This window comes from Trachemys scripta, chromosome 5 (assembly GCF_013100865.1).
Source record: "Trachemys scripta elegans isolate TJP31775 chromosome 5, CAS_Tse_1.0, whole genome shotgun sequence".
Lineage (NCBI taxonomy): Eukaryota > Metazoa > Chordata > Testudines > Emydidae > Trachemys > Trachemys scripta.
The window spans coordinates 87747825-87763884 of record NC_048302.1 but is presented as its reverse complement, the minus strand read 5'-3'; positions in this window follow the sequence as shown (position 1 = coordinate 87763884).

Here is a 16060-nt window from a genome sequence, read left to right as displayed (position 1 = left end):
GCCCCCTCCCTCAATGTAGAGAGGAATATGCAATAGCCTTTGCCCCTTGAGCTAAGATTCCCACACACTTCACTCCAACTCACTGGTTTAGATAAAGCAAAAACAAATTTATTAACTACAAAAGATAGATTTAAGGGATAGCAAACAGATCAAAGCAGATTACCTAGCATATAAACAAAAAACACAAACTAAGCCAAATATACTAGGTAGATTGGATATGAATTAGCAGATTCTCACTGTAAGAGATGATACAAGCAGGTTGCAGATTCTTAAGGGGCAAGCTGCACTTGCTTGGTTCCCAAACCAGTCTGTGGAAAAATATTGACATCCCAAGATGGAGTCCACAGACATGTGGTCTGGTCACATGTCCTTGTAGAGAGTCATAGCAGCCATTACTTGGAGGCTCTCTGTAGGATTCTCAGGAAGGTTCCCCAGGTGGGAGAGAAGCTTCTCCTAAGGCCTATTCTTTCCTAATGGCCCATTGCCCTGAATAGGCCCTTCCCCACCCACTAGCTAGACTGAAAGCATCTTGTCTAGTGGGCATTATCCAGGTGTAACTACATTTGAAATACAGATAAAAAAGTCAATATTCATAACTTCAGATAAAAATGAAATATGCATAAAAATAGGATAATCATATTCAGCAATTCATAACTTTTCCAATTATACCTTACATGATTTATCTTGCATAAAATGCATCATAATTATGCTATAACCAATCATAATAATATCACTATGAAAAATATGGGATGCATTGTCACTGTGGGGAAACATGTGTCTATTATACTTTTTTACAGAGTGTCAAATACTTTTTCATTTTTAACTTCCATCACTTGTGCTACCCTCTTAAAAATTTAAAGTTAATATTTCCTGATTAATTTTGCCTCTTTCTATTTGCCCCTTTTTTGAGCACAAGTGAATACAAATATATATATATTTTGTTCACATCATTTTCTTTGAATCAACTTTGATGCTAACCTAGTTTTGGGAACACAGTTTAACATCCACACTTTCTTCAGCTCTAGAGCAACAGTGACACTGGATAGGAAGGGTTCTGAGTTCTTACAGAGTATTCTTTTCCAGGTTGGGTCTTGCTGAAATGCTCAGGGTCCAAATGACCATCATATTTGGGGGCAGAGACCTTGGGGATTTTTCACCTTTCTCTGCTATATGGGGCCTAGGTCACTTGCAGGTTTCTACTGGAATAAATGTTGAATTCTCTGTAACTTTAAATCTTTAAAGAGGACTTCAGTAATTCAGCCAGAAATTATGGGTCTATTACAGGAGTGGGTGAGTGAGGTTTTGTGGCTTGCAATGGCTCTAACAATTTCTCAGCATATTTTCAGTATGTTACTTAAATGCATATTAATGCCTTTGATTAAATGTAACAATTTAAATAATTGGGTGGCTTTTTAAAAAGCGTTCAGCATTAGCCTACCTCTGCTTCCATTGAAGTCAGTTGTTTTACCATTGAGTTCAGCACTGGCCTAATTGCTCCCATTGAGTGCTTTTGGGAATCTTTCTCATAGTCAATTGTAAGAGGTCCGGACTCACCTCTGCAGCACCTCCTGCTGGTCGTCCAGGGAATTAGCTCACCAGTCTCTGGAGCGCCCTCTGCAGGCCAGTGATCTGCCTTGTCCTCTGCACTGGCCCCCCCCGTGTCCCTCCCAGGACCCCTGTTGCCCCTTGCTCTGGGTGCTGCCCCCTGGCAATACCCATACATATGCTAGGTCTCCCCTCCCAGGGGAACCCCCACCCACTAACCCCACCTCACCTCAGGTGAAGGCAACTGCCAGTCACCAGCTAGCCCCCACTCTCTGGGGCAGACTGTAGTATAGGCCACTCATCATCAGCAAGGTTGGGTTTGGACCTGCTGCCTTGGCCTAGCCCTGGGCTGCCCTCTGCAATCCCCAGTACCCCTTGGCCTATTACCAGGCTGCAGCCTGGGGCTATCCAGGCTGGAGCTCCCCAGCCATACTCCACTCAGGTACACTATCTCTAGCTTGCTACAGCCAGGCCCTTCTCTCTCTGAATACAGAGAGAGACTCTTGAGCTCTTGGCTCCCAGCCTTCTTATACAGGCCAGCTGGGGCCTGACTGGGGCATGGCCCAGCTGTGGCTACTTCCCCAATCAGCCCAGTAGCTTTCCCCTTTGCCCCAGCCCTCTGCCAGGGCTGTTTTAAACCCCTCAGGCAGGAGCGGGGTAACCACCATGCTACACAATATTAAGAACTGGATTGTAACCCTACAATTCAGCATCAGGAAAGGATAATTCATAGCTGTGTTGCCCCAGGAGCAAGGCCACAGGAGCAAAATCACAGGGTTTCTGCTTCCCCATTGTTCTAGGTGAAGTAATCTGCAGCCGTCTTTTTGCTAGCCCTCCTGACCAGCATTTCCAAATTAATTTCAGAGAGATATGGGGTGCAAGGCCCTGGAGAGGGGGTTTGGCTCCCAGGGTGGGAGGCCCCTGAGTGCCACTGTATACTTTTCTACTAATCATACACATCTTTAAAAATACTATTGCCAATAGATAAGGTGGGATCTTTAATATATGACTATGGTTACTACATTAAATGTGTATTTTGTAAAAATAATTACACTCGATTCACTGATTCTTCCCACCAACTAAGAGCTAAAGTTTTACCAAATTAAATCTATATATAAGGTTGTTAATTTCAATTTATTTTAATCCTTTACTATTACTCTTATGCTGCTTTTGCAAACGTATGGGGGAGTGGAAATCTTTATATTAAACTTTCATTACAAAGCGCACAGCTTTTGGGGTCTGGATGGGGAGGACTATGAAAACTGGCTCTTTTCTGAGAGCATCAGAGCCCCCAGAGAATTTCTGGTTTGAAATCTGGAGTGGGGAAGAAGGACTTGACGATGGAGGAAATACCCCAAACCTGTTATAGAATCTCCCAAACCTCAAGAGATCATCAAGTCCAGTTCCCTGTACTGATGAAGGACCAAGTAAACCTTGTTTGTCCAACCTCTTCTTCAAAACCTCAGTGATGGAGATTCCAAACTCCCTTAGAAGCCTATTCCAGATTTTAATTACCCTTGTAGTTAGAAAGTTTTTCTGAATATCTAACCTAGATCTCTCTTGCAGCGGAGTAAGCCCATTGCTTCTTGTTCTACCTTAGCTGAACATGAAGAACAATTGATCATTGTCCTCTTAATAACAGCCCTTAACATATTTGAAGACTATCAGGTTCCCCCCAACTCAGTCTTCTTTTTTCAAGACTAAACATGCCTTTTGTTCAAACTTTCCGCATTGGTCAGGTTTACTAAACCTTTATCATTTTTGTAGCTCTCTTTGAGACACTCTCCAATTTGTCTACATCTTTCCTAAAATGTTGATTCATATCCAATTTGTGATCCATTTTAACCCCAGATCCTTTTCAGCAGTACTATCATATTTAGTTCGTATTTTGTAGTTGTGCATCTGATTTTTTTCCTGCCTAAGTGTAGTATTTTGCACTTGTCTTTATTGAATTGCATCTCGTTGATTTCAGGCCAATTCTACAATTTGTCATAGTTGTTTTGAATTCTAATCCTGTCTTCCAGAGAGCTAGCAACCCCTCACAGCTTGATGTCATCCACACATTTTATAATCATATTCTCCATGCCATTCTCCAAGTTATTAATGAAAATATTGAATAGTACCAAACCCAGGACTGACCTCTGCAGGGCCCCACAATATATCCGCCCCCCCCCCCCCCCCCGTTTGACAGAAAACCAATGATAACTACTCTTTCAACCATTTTTGCACCCACGTAATAGCAATTTCATCTAGACTTCATTTCCCTAGTTTTCTTATGAAAATGTCATGTGGGTTTGCGTTAAAAGCCCTACTAAAAATCAAGATATATCATGGCTATTGGTACTGCTTCCCACCGAACCACTAGAGCAGTGAACCTTTCAAAAAAGGAAATTAGTTTTTTTTGGCATGTTTTGTTCTTGACAAATCCATGCTGGTTATTCCTTGTAATCTTACTATCCACTACGTGCTTACAAACTGATTCTTCAATCATTTGTTCCAGTATCTTTCTAGGTATTGAAGTTAGGCTGACTGCACTATAATTTCCCAGGTCTTCTTTGTTCTTCTTTTTAAAGATATGTACTATGTTGCTCTTCTCCAGCCCTCTAGGACCTCACCCACTCTCCATGAATTCTCTAAGATAATTGCTATCAGTTCCAAGATTGCTTCAGCTAGTTCCTTAAGTATCTGACAATTAATTTCATAAGTAGAGCCCTGCAAATCCGTGGATATCTGCTTCATATCCATTGACCATTTTTGCGGATAGTGGATCGGATGTGGATACAACCACGCAGGGCTCTACGCACCAGCTTCCAGCTCGGGCAGCCTGGAGGGTGCAGCACGCTCGGGGCTGGCGGCAGCAGCCAGTGGCTAGGGCTGGACGGCAGGTTGGAGTCGGGGCTGTCAAGCACCCGCTCGTCATGCTGCTTCCTATCCAACAGCTCAGGCCCCTCGGGCAGCACCAGAGTCCCCATCAGGGCACGGCCTGGCAGCACTGACTGCGCTCCCAATCCTGGGCCTGGCCCGATGGCTCCTGGGCAGCAGGGCCCACCCCTGGCCATGGGAATTGGAGCGGACGGTGCCCCAGTGCTCCACCCCTCCGCCCCACTGTGATGCAACATGCGCTGCTGCTGCTGTGTGCCGTCGCTTGCGAGCCCCTGGGAGCAGCATGTGATGTGAAGCCCCTTCCCTCCAGCATCTCCTTTGCGCTGCCTCTTCCCTGCAAAGCCCTGCTGCCCACTCCTTCCCTTCCCTCCCCTCCGTTGCTAGTCCTTGTGAGACGGCTTGCGGATGCGGATATATGTAAAAGATGGCTAGTGCAGGGCTGGGCAAATTACGCCCGTGAGCCATTTTAAGCCAGCCCTCGAGCTCCCACTGGGGAGCAGGATTTAGGGCTTGCCCTACTCCGGCGCTCCAGCTGGGGCACAGGGTTGGGGGCTGCTCCACATGGCTCCCAGAAGCAGTGCAATGGCCTGCCTCTGGCTCCTATGCACTCCAATGGCCCCGCCCCAGTGGCCCTCTCTGGTGCTCCAATGGGAGCTGCAGGGGCGGTGCCTGTGGACAGGTCTGCACCTCTGCATAGGAGCCGGAGAAGGGATATGCTGCTGCTTCTGGGAGTGCTTGAGGTAAGTGCTGCTCGGAGCCTGCACCCCTGAGCCTCTCCCCATGCCCCAACCCCCTGCCCCAACCCTGATTCCCCTCCTGCCCTCAGAACTCCTCGGTCCCAGCCCAGAGCACCCTCCTACACCCCTTCCACCTGCAGTCCCCCCTTCCCCTCTCCTTCCGGTGCTCCTGCCGGATAAATGGGGTCGGGGCACTGGGCTTGCCCTGCTCTGCCCGCCCGATGCTCCAGCTGGGGAGCCGGGTCATGGGCAGAGTGGGTTGGGGTGCGGGGGCAGCCCAGTTCGTCGGGACCTCTGGTTGTTAATCCGCCAATGCTTATAATCATTAACTCTACCATTTCATGATCACTTTCACCTAAGCTGCCTTCCACTTTCAAATTCCTCCCTATTGGTCAAAATGAAATCTAGAACAGCCTCTACCGTAGTAGCTTTCTCCACCTTCTGAAATAAAAAATTAGTCCATGTTGCCACTTTTTGTACAATTCCTTTTTGATTTTCAGGTCATTAAAGAGCTCCTGATGGAGCTTTATTGGCTTCTTACTATTCTTCCTATTTTTCCTTCACATCAGAATAGTTGGTAGTTGTGTGTTTAATATTGTCTCCTTGAAAAACTGCCAGTTCTCCTGAACTCCTTTTTCCCTTACATTTTCTTCCCCTGGAACTTACCTACTAGTTCTCTGAGTTTGTTAAAGTCTGCTTTTTTGTTGCCCATTGTCCTTATTCTGTTGCTCTCACTCCTTCTTTTTCTCAGAATCATGCAGTCTATCATTTCATGACCAATTTCACCCCAAATTGCTTTCAACTTCAGATTCGCAACCAATTCCTCCTGGTAAGAATCAAGACTAAAATGGCTGTCCCCCTGGCTTCCTCCACTTTCTGGAACAAAAACTTTTGTCCCCAATGTATTCCAAGAACTTACTGGAAATTTAGCGTTTGTGTTTAGCTTTATTACTTTTCCAACAGATGTCTGGATAGTTCAAATCCCCCATTACTACTGCTCTTGTTGTGGATATTTCTGTTATTTATTCTAGAAATGCCTCATCTGCCTCCTTTCTCTGATTTAATGGCCTATGGTAGACCCCTAACATGAGGTCACCCCTATTTTTTCTCCTTTTACCCAAAGACTTTTAACTGGTCTGCCTCTCACCTCCTTCTGAACCTCAGAACAAGCGTATATATTTTTGATCTGTAATGCTACATCTATATCCTTTTTCCCCCCTGCCGTTCCTTCCTAGACAAGCCATACCCCCCTGTACCAATATTCCAGTTATGAGATTTAACCAAAAATGACCATATTTCAGTGTCCCAATGAACTGAGATCCCAGCCCATCGATGTCCCTCTGCACCCAGCTCAACCTGCCACCCATAAGACCCAGCAATGAGCCCCCTGCAGGGGAAGGCATCAGGTACCTCCACTCCTCCTTCCTCCCTTGCATGTCCTGCTCTCCTCAGCTACTCTCCTCTCAGGGTGTCCCTGCCCAGCCCAAGTCTTTCACACATGCACAGAGACTCCCTCCACTAGGCCACACTCTCCACTCCTGCCTCATGCAGTAGCAACTCAGCATCATTCTAGTTTCATGTGCCAAGAGCAAATGGACCTGCTCAATGCTGAGCAGTGTGATCCAAGATGGCAGCACCCATTGCCTTCCATTCCAGTGACTGCTGAAGCTCTTGCCCCAGTGAGCCACTGGGGTTCTCCTCCTGTGATGCCTCACCCCACTCCATCTCAGCCCTGGCCCTGCTGGATCACCTGCCCCAAGCTTCTTCGCCTGCACTGCAGGAGATAACATTATTAAATCATGAGTTAGGAGTTTTTTGGTTATAATTGGGATTTTCTTTGATGTGACAGGAAACTTGGTTAGTCTGTTGTTAGCTCAAATTATTTCTCTTTCTGTGATGAATCTGGTGCACGAGCCAGTGCACTGGTGGGGATGAAGTCAATTCCCAGTCTTCCCTACTCAGTCCCCATAAACTCTGTGGGATGGGGAGTAGCTGCCTGACAGTGGCCTCTCTTCTCTTCTGCCTGTGAAGGCTTTGGTGATGGAGGTAGCTCATGGAAGGCATAAGGAGGCTCCTTACGCTCCCTTACTCTTCTGCACGGGTGCACATGAGGGCCCATGAATGACCCCTAAAAGAGAGGAAGCATGACTCTGAAGTTAAAGCACAGAACTGGGAGCTAAGATCTTGGTTCTAATACCCAGTTCTGACATTAACTTGGTTTGTGACAAGTCAATTATCTTCTCTGAGCTTCAGTATACCCTATCTGTAAAATGGAGATAGTAATACAGGGATATTGTGAGGCTTACTTCATTAATATCTTTAAGCACTTTGAGATTCCTGGACTGAAGGAATCTATATATGTACATTTTTAATTCAAGTGGAACAAAATCAAATAAAATAATAATTATTTATAACAGATTGTATAAAATGTACAGCTTTTGACTTTACTTTTTTAAATGCTTCCCACCTTCCTAACTGATATGAAGTCCTGCCCTTTGACTATACGCTAAGTACATAGTTAATTCTAGGGTCTAAGATGTATGTTATATACAAGGGTCCTTTTAACATGAATCTTCATTATAAGGCTACCCTTGAAAGTTCTCTAAGTCAATCTGATTCTAGATCATATGTGATCCACTGAAATCCATTACAAGCTTTCTCTTTATATTAGCTATCTAGCTGTATGCAGCTTTATAGAGAAGGAGCACTGTATTTATAAATACAATTTATAAAACTATGTTGATACTTTCAGCATCTACATGACATTGGGATAATCTAAACAAAGTATTGTATATCTCATACATTTATGAGCTAATTTGCCCACCACCCAAGCTGGACAAAAACCTCTCTAATAGCCAATAACTAAGGCAGTTGTTACATCTGATTTAAGTCAAGTCTTTTTTGGACTGTCTGTTATTCTATAGTTCATAATATTTTCTAGAATACTCACAAACTCTGTACTTTATAAGCAGAAGGACATGTTGTCTGGGTGGGCAAATTTCCATCATTAAGACTGTAGTCAATCAAAAAGGATTAAACACTTAATAATAAATACTACAGGACATTCATTTTGAAGATACGTACAGGTAGCTGAATTTCTCACCAATGATTTTCTGCATTGTGCTGGAAACGGATTAGATGTAACTCTAGCTAAATTTGTATATAATGCTCAAAGATATTTAATGCACTGGGATGAACTGTTCATATCTTTCAACCACTGTACGGTTATATCTATCTCTGACTAAATAAGCTTGTATTGGATGTGAAATAATGCAATTAAAACCCATTTGACATGTAATTTGTTTGATGAGAGTATAATCCATCCCTAAGTATATGATCAGATCAAAAAGGAGGAAAGGTGAGACAAATGAGAATTTTCCATTTAAATTCCTTCAAAATTAACAATGATAAAAAATGCATGGGGGCCTGATCTAAGGCTCACTTAAATCAGTGGAAAGACTCCTATTTATTTCATTGGGCTTAGGTGAGGCCCCAAATAACAGGACACTCTGTATTGTCAGGCTGATAGGGTGGCACTGTGAAAACTCTGTGTTCTGAGATGTAGGAGACTATCACTCTCTGGTTTAGTAGAACACAATTATGCCATTGAGATACAGAATCAGATAAATTATAAATGGAAAAGACCTGACAGATCATCTAGTCCACTTTTCTACTAATGCAGAACTGTTCCCTAGAGCACATTTTCTGGTGCTTTAGACATACAATGTAGTTTAAAAGGTGACAGCTGGGGCTTCCACTAATTCCTGGTGAGACGATTCCAAAATCTAATAGACAGAGAGACAGCAGTGACAGACACTTGCAGTAGGAATCTCTCAGAGTCACTGATCTACAGAAATGCATTTATATCATTCTTATAAAAGGCTTTTAGTGGTGAGAGAGGATAGAAAGGAGTTTAAAGGAGAAAAACATTGCTTCCCAAAATGAGAAGAGAGTTAGTGCCTTGGATCATATCTGGACAAACCTTTGAACATAGGAATTGCCATACCCAAGATCCATCATGTCCATCTCTGACACTAGTACCAGCTGCTTTAGAGGAAAATATAAGAATTCCACAGTAGCAGGAATATGTAAAACAAGAGACAGTGGGCAAGAGAGAATCACTCAGATGCCTGGGAGGTAAACAGGAAGAAAAGATTCTGCCACAAAATGTATTTTTTTAAATTTATTTTTTGTCATGAGAAATGTTCTTTTTTAATGTTTAAACTAATATTAGAACTGAGACTACATGGGAATGCCCACGTAACATTCATATATATCATATGTTATCTCTCCTCTGTCCATGCATTAATCATAGATTTCCTATCCACCTTAACACATACAAACTTTAAATATCAACAAGAAGCTTATATTGGGCCAGATCTTCAAATGATATAAATTGGTTTAGTTCCATTGAAGTCAGTTGCGCTATGCTAATTTACACCATGTAAGAATCTTCTTACTATATTTTAAAAAGGGTTATCTTAAGGGACACTGTCACGTTAAAGTTTTGCCACTGATTGCTGTGAAAACAGGATGGGGCTCCAAGTGTTTGTTTTAAATTTGACACAGTTTATAATACACTTTAGGGACTAGAAACAACATTTCCCACTACCAATTTAGTCCTTTTCCATTCAGCAAATATTGATTTCCATTCTGTGCGTGCCTGCCTGTATTATTTTCATTGAACAAAACCCAGGAATTTAAATACAAAAATAATGTGGTGTACCAGAATAGATTTGAGTGCTGTTAAGCCAGCAAAGACCATCCAAATTACTGGGCCAAATTCTGCTCCCAGTAACATGGATGCAACTTATTTTGGTAGGTCTAATATAAGTAGAGGCTATTGTGTTTTTCCTTTCATGACCAAGTGATGGAGTGGCACCTATAAAAGACAAGCAAACAAAACTACATATTTAAAATCGAGAAGACTTTTCCCATCTGACTTTATGGTCATATAGGTCAAATTTAGGGTCTTAAAACCTCAGTTAATTTATCTCTTTAATTACACACTGAAAATACCAGCATACAAAGTGCTAATGTATTGTCTATTTTCAGTACCTCTTTGCATCCCATACACTCAAGCAGCATCCCTCCACATAAGAAACTGCTCTAGCTATAACAGAGATCTTATGATATTGCAAATGGGAGAGGAGGTGGTCTCTGTATTCCTGAAACACTACAGATAGAGTGGTCAAAGTACAACATGTCAACACAATGAAAATCATAATGATTTCAGACTGGCATTGGAATTGCCAAAGTAACTTCACCATTATGTAAATCAACAGAATTCATTCCCTTTGGACAAAATCCTCTCCTCAGCTTCGGTAAGTGAAAAGGATGCTACAGCTCATGCTGTGGCATTGCCTAACAAAGTCCCCTTTTCACCTTTGGCTAGCCACACAGAAGACCAGATGTGGATTCTCCTTGAGGATTGGACTCCTCAGGATTCCCCTCCAGAGAGAGTGCAATCTGACCCATGAACATGGAATAATTCCCACCCATTCTCCTGGTGTGTTTATTGTTCAATAATGGCAGTGCAGGATAATGTCAGTTAGATAAGACATTGAAAATAAATGCATTAACCAATGTATTTAAAGTTTTAATTCTCTCTCTTCCCATTAACTTTTCAAACATGTTATAGCATGATGCTAGTGATTCTACAGTTTGTGCAGGAAAAATTATAGCAGAGGTTATAATTTCAACTCCTTATTTTTTATATAAAATGTTTTTTGGATTAAAATTTTCATCAAGTCAGTAGAAGAAGGATTTTCCTAGAAATTTTGAGGGAACTAAGTTAGCATTTAACTTAAAGACAGAAAAACAATTAGGTGAGATATTCCTTTCATGTTCAAAATGTTTGTATTTTTTGCTCTCTGGTAACTAAACTGTCTTTGTTTTTGAAATGAAACTAATATGGGGTTGCACCAGCTATTCCATAGTTCAGGTTGCCACTGAGTTTCCATGGTAAGCCCGATATTGCCATTCTCCACTCTAATATCCATAAAGGAATAATAGGCTAAAATCTGATAGTGCGTGTCTTGGACTGAGGTAGAATATTTCTACCACATTTGAAGTGAATCGGACAATGGAAGAGTCCAAGTTGCCCTCACCAATCTTATTTCAGGTCCTTGTTCCCGTTGCACATGAGATTAGATTTATGTCATCCCACTTACCCTCCCAGTATGGCCCAGAGCTCTCCCCTTACTACTCTTCCTGTCATCTGGATACTCCACCTCTATACATTTTCACAATATAAATTAAAGACCTCCTCGTATCTTCTCCCAACATTAACTGAAGGTTGTACTGTGCCATTAAAGAACATAACGTCCCAAGGGGCAGAGTTAAAATTGGTATAGCAAGATGTAAGGGTCCCTCAGTCCACCTACAGAATGAGAGCATGGGTAGAGAGGTAAAAGTGTTGTGCATGCCTTAAAAGTGCTGTTATTTTGTTTTTGTGGCAATAGAATTAAGAGTCTGAAGTTAGAAAAACTGGGAATTTTAAAAAATGATTATTTGAGTAATATACTGCTGAAGCTGCATGCAAATTCTGTGCAATCTTTAACAAGCACTTTGTCCAGTCTGTTATAGATCCTACCAGAGACAGTTATATTTTGTGGTTAGAGTGAGAAATTATCAGATTGTAAATTTTCTTTTAACCTTGCCCCTCATGAATGATACATTATAGAAGATGTACACAGTATATTGTTTTATGAGTTACAAACGCAAGATATATCCACCTAGAAGCATATCCCTTGATACTGCTTCAATTGTTTCAGTCAATTAACAACCCAGTATACGAAAGATGAGGTTGTAGTTTTACAATGTGGATTTTTAAGTTAAAGTCCACATGTATTGACAATTAGACCATCATAAGTCTCAAGGTACTTATCAAAGCTTAGCACAAAATGTTTATGGGTCATAGTCTCATCATATATCGCTAGGTTTCAGAGTAACAGCCGTGTTAGTCTGTATCCGCAAAAAGAACAGGAGTACTTGGGGCACCTTAGAGACTAACAAATTTATTAGAGCATAAGCTTTCGTGGACTACAGCCCACTTCTTCGGATGCATACAGAGTGGAATAAATATTGAGGAGATATATAGACACACATACAGAGAACATAAACAGGTGGGAGTTGTCTTACCAACTCTGAGAGGCCAATTAAGTAAGAGAAAAGAAACTTTTGAAGTGATAATCAAGATAGCCCAGTACAGACAGTTTGTTAAGAAGTGTGAGAATACTTACAAGGGGAGATAGATTCAATGTTTGTAATGGCTCAGCCATTCCCAGTCCTTATTCAATCCTGAGTTGATTGCGTCTAGTTTGCATATCAATTCCAGCTCAGCAGTCTCTCGTTGAAGTCTGTTTTTGAAGTTTTTCTGTTGTAATATAGCCACCTGTAGGTCTGTCATTGAATGACCAGACAGGTTAAAGTGTTCTCCCACTGGTTTTTGAATATTATGATTCCTGATGTCAGATTTGTGTCCATTAATTCTTTTGCGTAGAGACTGTCCGGTTTGGCCAATGTACATGGCAGAGGGGCATTGTTGGCACATGATGGCATATATCACATTGGTAGATGTGCAGGTGAACGAGCCCCTGATGGTATGGTTGATGTGATTAGGTCCTATGATGATGTCACTTGAATAGATATGTGGACAGAGTTGGCATCGGGCTTTGTTACAAGGATAGGTTCCTGGGTCAGTGGTTTTGTTCAGTGATGTGTGGTTGCTGGTGAGTATTTGCTTTAGGGTGTGGGGTTGTCTGTAAGCAAGGACAGGTCTGTCTCCCAAGATCTGTGAGAGTAAAGGATCATCTTTCAGGATAGGTTGTAGATCTCTGATGATGCGCTGGAGAGGTTTTAGTTGGGGGCTGAAGGTGACAGCTAGTGGTGTTCTGTTATTTTCTTTGTAGGGCCTGTCTTGTAGGAGGTGACTTCTGGGTACTCGTCTGGCTCTGTCAATCTGTTTTTTCACTTCAGCAGGTGGGTACTGTAGTTTTAAGAATGCTTGATAGAGATCTTGTAGGTGCTTGTCTCTATCTGAGGGATTGGAGCAAATGCGGTTATATCTTAGAGCTTGGCTGTAGACAATGGATTGTGTGGTGTGTCCTGGATGGAAGCTGGAGGCATGTAGGTAAGTGTAGCGGTCAGTAGGTTTCCGGTATAGGGTGGTATTTATGTGACCATCGCTTATTAGCTAACCGCTAATAATGAATGAAAGACTTGCAGAGCTGTGAGAATATGATTCTATGTCCACTGGAGGTAGGACAAGAAATAATGGTTTTAATCTGCAGCAAGGGAGACTCGAGTTAGATATAAGGAAAAACTTTCTAACTCTCACTCTCAGGGTAGTTAAACTCTGGATTAAGCTTCCAAGGGAGGTTGTGGAATCCCCTGTCACTGGAGGTTTTTAAGAAGAGGCTGGACAAACACCCGTCAGGGATATTCTAGGTTTACGTGGCCCCGCCTCAGCACAGGGGGCTGGATTTGATGACCTCTCAAGGTCTCTTCCAGCCCTTTATTTCTATGATTCTATGAGAATTTATGCAACCAATGCTAAATATGAATGAGGTTTATTGACCACAAAGAGACGGTCACTCACCGTACAGACCAAATTGCAATCACCTCATCAAAGGTGATGGGAGTTGCATACAAAAGTCTGAGGCAGAATTTGGACTACAGATGTAAGGGTGTAACCAGTTTACCGATAAGCTTGATGCTTATCAGTTTCAGTTAACGGTTAAACTCCGCCCAGGGTCCTGGCTGCTGTCCCGCTTGCCCGGGGTTCCTCTGGGCTGCCGGCCCCATGCCTGAGGTCCCAGCTGCTTCCCTGCTGCCGCCCAGCATCCCAGTGCACCTGGGGTCCATCCTGGCTGGGGCCCCGGCTGCCAGGGTCCGTCCTGGCTGCCAGCCCCGTGGCTGGGGTCCCGGCTGCCACCCTGCTGCCGCCCAGCATCCCGGCACGCCCGTGGTCCCTCTGGGCTGCCAGCCCCGTGGCCGGGGTCCATCCCAGCTGCAGGGACCCTGGGCACATTGGTATGCTGGGCAGCAGCAGAGCCCCAGATGCAGCAGCAGCAGCAGGGATCCCTGGGTGCAGTGGCAGCAGCAGAGCCCTGCCTAAAACATAACACCCCTCTACACCCCTAGTTTCCCTGGTAAACATTTAATCATTACACGGTTACTGTTTTTAAATGTTATTTAAATCCCTAATTTGGACATCATTTCTCATTGTAGCACTGTGATCCTGTCAGATCTAATTAGCTATACATGCTTGAGTTGAGTCTGTCTTTGAAAGGTCAAAATCCGAATCCCATATGTTGCAGGTGTTAGTGATTCTGTGTCACATTTCCCCCTGAATTAGTACTGGTGCTAGAGTACACTGAGCTGCTGAAGATGCTTTTTGATTAGAAGTAAAGCCAAAGTCCTGAACACATATGGTTATTAAAGTTTCTATGGTATTCTTTGCAAATGAAGGGGTTTTAATTTTGAAGTACTGAACAAATTCCAAATCAGGTAATTCCCTTGCAGTTTTAATGGGATATGGACTTCTTCTTCACTTCCTATCCTAAACTGTTGTGTAGAGTTGCAAAGTACTGATAAATAACTTCTGCTTTCAACCCCATGTGATAATCTGCTTTTCCATTATGTGTAATGTGAACCTTGTGCTCCTTGCCTAGCTGAAACTGGGGTTGTGGGGCTGTAAAGTGATTTGAGATCCTTATGTGAAAGGTGATAGAAGTGCATTATTTACTTTGTGTTTCATGGTAATTTTCAAGTTAAAAACCTATGTCATTCTGTACATTATAAGGATTGTATTAACCCAATTTTCAGATCAACTCTACAGAGAAGTTGTGCAATATGTTTTTCACATGCAACTTACTTAACACTAGTTTATAACAGCACAGGCTAATTAATTTTAAAAGAAGAGTACATCCTGCACTTAAAACTGTGCCAAAAGGTTAGTGGCTGTAGAGCAGTAGAAAAGGATCCAGAGTTGATCAGATACTGCTGTTTTTAACCACTCTGTGTTGTTTAGTTTTACATTTCATCATTTAACAATTGTATTTAAGTTTAGTTGTTCAAACTTTTACCTTGCTTCTGAGGAAAGCTTCATCGAGAGAGAGAGAGAAGTGATACCCAAGCCCTGTCGTACTCCCAAATTTCACTTACAATACCAGCTTAGCTGGATGTTTTACTTAAGTGACCAGCATAACCTTTCTTAGCTGTCTCCATCATGAAGCCAGCTGATGATGCACAAACAAACATTATACACTTCAATATGCAATCAACTTTGCTTTTGTTGCATCCTACATTACATCCCTCACTGCTATTTTGTCTGTTTGGTTGAAAACTCTTTGGGGCAGAGATTATCTCCATATTTGCAGGCAAAGCAGCTAGTACACTGATAGTGTTGCATAAAGAACAAGGTTAATAACGACAGGTTTCAGAGCGTTAGTCTGTATCAGCAAAAACAAGGAGGAGTCCTTGTGGCACCTTAGAGTCTAACAAATTTATTTGGGCATAAGCTTTTGTGGGCTAAAACCCACTTCATCAGATGCATGGAGTGAAAAACACAGTAAGCAGTATATATATTACAGCATATGAAAAGATGGGAGTTGCCTTACCAAGTGGGGTGTCAGTGCTAACGAGGCCAATTCAATTGAAGTGGAAGTGGCCTATTCTCAACAGTTGACAAGAAGGGGTGAATATCAACAGAGGGAAAATTACTTTTGTTAATAATATTTCACTTGCCGTTTTGACTCAGAGTTAACCCGCCAGTGAGATGAAGGAGGCAATTCTCCCTTCTTAGGGTGATGGTGTTGTCAGGCTGCCTGCAGGCTCAGGAGATGGCAGGCACTCCAGTATCACCTGCCAAAGGGCTTCTAGTCAGCAAA